The sequence below is a fragment of the Xyrauchen texanus genome, chromosome 16 (genome assembly GCF_025860055.1).
Source record: "Xyrauchen texanus isolate HMW12.3.18 chromosome 16, RBS_HiC_50CHRs, whole genome shotgun sequence".
In the NCBI taxonomy this organism is placed as follows: Eukaryota; Metazoa; Chordata; class Actinopteri; order Cypriniformes; family Catostomidae; genus Xyrauchen; species Xyrauchen texanus.
The window spans coordinates 7,198,929-7,205,496 of record NC_068291.1 but is presented as its reverse complement, the minus strand read 5'-3'; positions in this window follow the sequence as shown (position 1 = coordinate 7,205,496).

Below are 6,568 nucleotides of genomic sequence, written 5' to 3'. Positions count from 1 at the left end.
ACATAGATTTGCTGCTGTTATAGGTCTATCATCTCTCCTCCTTTTCCTATGGTACCTACAATAAAAACAGCAGAAATGTACAGTTATGCAAGAGAGAAAAACAAACTAAACAGAACAGGGGGAAATTAAATATTCTTACCTCTCCAACTTTGCTTCGGGGTTCTGGCTCGGTTTTGTGTACACAAACACAGAAGGCACAAAATCAGGAATACTAGAGTCCAATGACGCCTCACCTTCAACACACACACGTTCGTTTACTAGCCAAATCTACCGCCAGTTTATCAAACTTTACCTGCATTTGAATATTATTCTACATCGTACAGACAATCACTAATGTAAACGAGGATTACTAGAGTCCAATAATGTTTCATCTGCAAATAACACACACACAGTTTGTTTACTAGCCAATTCCAACACCAGCTTATGAAACTAGCTGCATGTGGTCATCAAATTCAGCTGCATTGATAAACTACACTGTAGGTTACAGACAATCAATAATGTAAACCATGCTTTCCATTAAACTCAAGAGCTGCAGACGCAAGCATTTTTTATTATGTCCTTGCTCCAATCAACACGTTTAATCGCCTGCAGCCACAGGCGCCGCCGGTTCTTCTGAAATGGCCGTGATCCTGTCGGAATCCTATAAAACTTAAGCCCCTTGGTGGAATATCGATTAGTGCAACCATAAACGCAACAACCAGACATTCTGATGCTGGGAAACCGTTTTGATACACTTTCGGAGTTGCTAACACATTAGAGCCAGTGGGAAACAACACCACTTCTGTTGCCAAAATGCGCGCGCAACTATTTGATCACGTGGGCTGTAAAAGGGTCTATTTACAACGTTTATTTGCAGCGATTGACCGTGCGTTAACCGTGCGTTCAGACCAGAGGCGGCGAGAGTGTCAGAATTCGCTCTGGCTGCCCTGCCAACAACGCTATAGAAAATTCGTGGACGCTCTGACATATTTGAAATAGGCGGCAACATTCGTTGAGAATGCTTGGTTTTGTGAACTATATTTAAAGGGGCCACAAAACATCCAGACATATCAACCGACATATCTTTTTGACAACATATCACAAGTAGCGTATATCCTCATGAAATATTTTAATATATTATTATATAATATTATATAAACCATAATATCCACTTCATCAACTCACCTGGCACACAACAATTTCAGACACCTTTGTCCATGCATAGTTTTTTTTATTTTATTTATATCCCTGTAAGCAAAGAGGGACAGATCAAATATTACGGGAAAACCCGCCACAGCAATAATCAGTTTCTCCCCAGATAGCAAATGAAATCTGGCCCAGTTGTGGCCCACATCTTCCACATTCTTCTGGCCCACATACCGCATGGAATGACGGCGATAAGTCAGCCACAACCAGACCAGATGTGGGCCACATCTCAGAAATGGCATGGGCCACATCTGGGTCAGATGTCTGAGGCAGTGACAGACATCTGGGCCAGAGGGGTGTCTGACATCTAATGTATAAAAATGTTATAAATACATATAAATATAAAACAAAAACAAGAAACAAAACAGATATTATATAAAAATTATATAAATATAAATACATCCGATACATAGAGAATTCCAATATATATTCAAATATTCTCACTGAATTGAATACATTGTTGAACCTGCAATAGAGTCTTTAAGTGGAGAATTCAGATCAACAGTTTGATAACTAGCAGGGCAAATGGGAGTCCTTTGAACAGGCAGGGGTCAAACCAGAAGGAAGTCCAAAGAAAACATTAGTCCAAGGTCTAAACATTAGGATCAAGGGCAAGCTAGCATCAGAACCAGGTGAAGACAAGATCTAAAGGTAGTTCAAAGAAAACATTAGTCCAAGGTCCACAAGGTCTTCATTAGGAACAAGGTCAATGGCGAGCAAGTGTCAGAACCAGGAGAAGACAAGATCAAAAAAAATTTCTCTTGCACAACGGCCTCCATCCCTGTCTGCGGCAAGCTGCAGCCATCTTTTGACCCAGTGTGCTATTTCTTGGTCTGTTGCAGTAGCAGTTAAGTGGTTTCTTCTGACAGAAGCTACAATGACACACATATATGACCAACATTAAGGTGGCAAATAATAATAATTATTTATTATAAATCTAACATTTATAGTGTACAATTTTTAGCTGAGACCAAACTGCATAAATAAAATCACAGTAGTTATTTTCAGAAAGCCTTACCATTATTTACAGTTTTTAAAGAGTTGTCTTTAAATGCAGCCTTGCCATTGATTCCCCTCCAGTTAGTCTGATGGGCCATGTCGTTTGTAAGAAGGAAGCCAAACGCTTTCTTTTACTGTTGTGCCTCCCCTCAAGGCTAATGTGTTTATCTGTAGAAATGAATTTATGCACAAATGAAGAAACAAGCGTCAAATCTTGAGTAGAACATAGAAAAACTCTATGGGCTTTTTCCTGTCAAAATAACTGAGTTTGTTTGTAATTATTTAGCCTTTAAGAACAAGCAAAAACCATTTCCGTTCCTTCAGCAGTGGGAGAAACTAATTCGCAATCAGCAATTTCATTGGCTAGCGCTCACTATCACATCCACATTTTGATTTCAAAACCCTCCGTTAGAGTGAGTGAACGAATATAATTGACACTTTTCCACCATAGGGCCAAACCTTTCTTGCTGCTTAACCATTCCATGTCGAACCGGCCCAGCCAGTACGGATATGGTTTTGTTTTCCACTGTGGGGCTAATAACAGAGGGGGAATTCAGGGGATTTCGCCAGGGAGGGGCTGTCACGAGGAATAAGAGATCCGAGAGCCAAGTCCGAGTGGGCCAATAGGGGGCCACTAGAGTGACTTGTTCCTCATCCTCCCTGAACTTGCACAGCACCTGTGCAAGAAGGCTCACTGGGGGAAATGCGTACTTGTGCAGTGCCCCCGTGGGCCAGCTGTGTGCCAGTGCGTCTGCCCCGAGGGGAGCCTCTGTTCGGGCATACCAGAGTGGGCAGTGGGAGATCTCTCGGGAGGTGAACAGGTCTACCTGAGCCTTGCCGAACCGTTCCCAAATCAGCTGGACCGACTGGGGGTGAAGTCTCCGCTCTCCACTGGGCAAGCGTTGTCGTGATTGCGCGTCCGCCACCACATTGAGGTTTCCCGGGATGTGAGTGGCACGCAGCGACTTGAGTCGTCCACAAACGCTGCCTCGGTGTGATCGCAGCCCAGACACACGAGACAGCGCATGAGGCCGTCTGAAGCACTCTACCGCATCCAGGAACTACACAGGGGTGGAAGGGCATCTTTAAAAAGACGCATCCTGAAAAGTATGTTCAACGGCAGCTGTGTATTGCTCTTTTAGAGGAAAATACTCTTTATAAGAAAATCACTCTTTTAATGAAAACACTCTTTCAACTGTGCTGTCGAAGCGCCCAGGGGCAAACTGCACTGCTGTACAGATAAGGAGAAAGCCGCTGAAGTGAGCCGTAGATCCAACAGCCAACGCTCAGAGATGAGAGGAATAGGTGTGTGACTCGCATCTCGCTGCATACACGACCGTCGGCTCCGAAGAAAATTTCTGAATGAAACAGATGAATTTCCTCACCTTTATACCCGTATGTCCGGGGGCGGGACATGTCAATTCTGTATGCCATTTTCTCATTGGCCTTTTCGAATAGATCAGAGATGTAAACAGCGCTCAAGAGAGACCCCTAGTGTCACTTCTTCGACACAACGTCGAAGTGAACGACAGACGGGGAACTTGTGTTATAATGTAAAAAAAAAAAAAAACACAAGTTTCTGTTCAGGATTTCAATTTTATTTAATAAATAATTGAATCAGCTTATATAGGCACAAATATTATAGGCCTTGTAACTCTGTTTTTATTATTTAGCTACTAATGAGGGTTTATCACACAGATAAAAAAAACTGTTTAATGAACTTAAGTATATAGTCCACAACTACTAACAGGTACTCATGTCGCTTTGAACTCCTTGGAAAAGGACCCATTATGTCAATCCCCATCATATGTCCCGGCTCGATTACTGGTACACTCTGCATCATACCTGCAGTCTTAGTTGTTGGTGGTTTGTATTGTTGTCATACATACTTTGCAATACTGCCAAACGTCACTTCTTATGCTGGGCCAATACACAAAATCAAGCAGTCGCATTAGGGTCTTGAAACTTCCAAAATGGCCACTCAATGGATTGTCATGAGCATAGGATAAAAACGTCTTTCTGAAAACAGCTGGAATCACTATTTGCAGTTTTTGTCCTTTCTTTCCTTCAGGAACACTCCTAAAAATTACTCCATTTTTGCATACATAGTGAACTCGCATTGCATCATCACTTTTTCTCTGCAGATTTTGGGACATCAAATTTTGGATCTCCTTGTCATCTTTCTGAGCTTTGCTGACTTGCTCAAGATCAACAGGTAGAGTGTAGTCAGGTGAATTCTTTTTTTGCGCTGTATTTAAAAAAAGAGACTCATTTTCTTTGTGGTGCTTTCTCGACAGGGCATCAGGAACCACACTGCATTGTCCCTTACGGTAACTGACAAAGAAATGAAACCCCTGGAGCCGTATTGTCCACCTTATTAACCTGGAGGATGGCGTTGGATGTTGGAATGCCCAGACCAATGCAGCATGATCCGTTATCACCTCAAAAGGTTTGCCCTCCAGGTAATGTCTCCATTTTTCTACAGCCCACACGACTGCTAGGCACTCTTTTTCTGATGTAGAGTATGCTCTCTCCGCTCCCTTCAAAAGCCGAGATGCATATGCCACCACTCTTTCTTGTACTTCTTGAGTTAAAACTGCCCCCAACCCATTCTCACTGGCGTCTGTCTGAACTTTAAAAGCACGGTTTACATCAGGTGAGATTAGAACCGGAGCACTGATGAGATCTTGTTTGATCGTCTCAAAGGCTCGTTGGCAATCTTCAGACCATATCCATTTTGCCCCTTATTTCTTTAGAGCATGAAGTGGAGCAGCTTTCTTAGAAAAATTCTCATTAAACCTATGGTACCAACTTGACAGACCCAGAAATCTTTGGACCTCTTTGACTGATGAAGGCACTGGGAATGATTGGACAGCTGATATTTTCTCCAAATCCGTCTTAACTCCTGCCGAGATGACATGACCTAGAAATGTCAGTGATGGCTTGATGAAATTGCATTTCTTCAAGTTAAGAGACAAACCAGCCTTTTGAAGACAAGTAAACACTTTCTGGAGATGTTGAATTTGGGTTGAAATAGAAGGAGAGTAAACCACAATATCATCAATGTAGACCAGGCAGAATTTGTTTTTGTGCTCTCTTAGCACCTGTTCCATAAGCCTCTGAAAAGACGCGGCCGAGTTTTTGCTGGTCAGTTGTGATGATCTGATGTCGATTAATGCTGGTTCGGCCTAGCTGTGGTCTTTTAGCTGTGCTTGTATCTCAGGAGTTGTTTCAGAATGAGATGATGTTCCTCTTCACTTATGGCATGATCTTCCTCTGTATCCAGGATAGCCATGTAAAAATGGTTGGTGAATGGTTCATCATGGAAAGAAAAAGGCAATGTACATTTCTTTTGTGTTACCTCAGGCAAATGAAAGTTCAAGGTGTTAAAATCCAAAACCATTTTAGATTTTTTCAAAAAGTCAAGACCCAGGATTACTGATACTGCTAAATCTTTATCTTCCATCACAAAAAAATCCACTTCAAACTTTTTTAATCTCACATATCCATCTCACCTTTCCGATAGCTTTTTGACATTGTCCATTTGCTAAAATAAAGTTCTGATTGCTTGTATAAAACTGATCACTTCCTTTCTTGCTCAGTTCATTCCAGATCTTTTTCTGGACACTCGAGTGCAGAAAAGTGCTTCCGGTATCAATTATAGCATCAATGTTAGTATGATTGATGGTCACAAGTAGTTGAAGAGCTCTGTACCCTTTGCTAGCATTATATTGATCGACCAGCATCATTTGATTTTCTATTTTTGACATTGCTGCTGGTGATTTCCTGTTTTGCTCCTCACTATTAACTAAACTCCAGAGGTTTTTAGCTCACATCCAATCTTTCTCAATCTGTGTCCCCAAACGAACTAATTCATCGACTGTGTTTGCAGAGCTTCTCAGCAAACTGGCTAATCTTGGGTTGCAGTTTCTTAGAATTGCATTCACGATCTCTGTTTCAGTCATTTTTGGATTGTTTCTCATACAAAGGGCTCCATAGTGGCAAAATCCCGAATACTCTCTTTATTTTGTTGTCTTCTATTTATGAGTCTCTGTGCAGCCACTTCTTTAAAATCCTCATTTAAAAATGCGAACAAAAACTTATCCTTAAAGCTTTTCCATGTACCTACGTTCTTTTTTTCAGCACTCCACCAGTCTTTTGCTGTCCCTTTTAACACCACAGCCAGTGCTGCCAGTATTTCTTTATCAGGCAACGGGCGGAGATTAACATACTCCTCAACTCTCTCAATAAATACAACTGGATCATCAACACTTGCACTGGTGAAACTGGGAAACTCTAATTTAACCGGCGAATTGTATAGTGCTGGTATCGTATGCAAAGACATATACTGTTGACTCGAATGAGCTTGTTTTTGCATACTTTC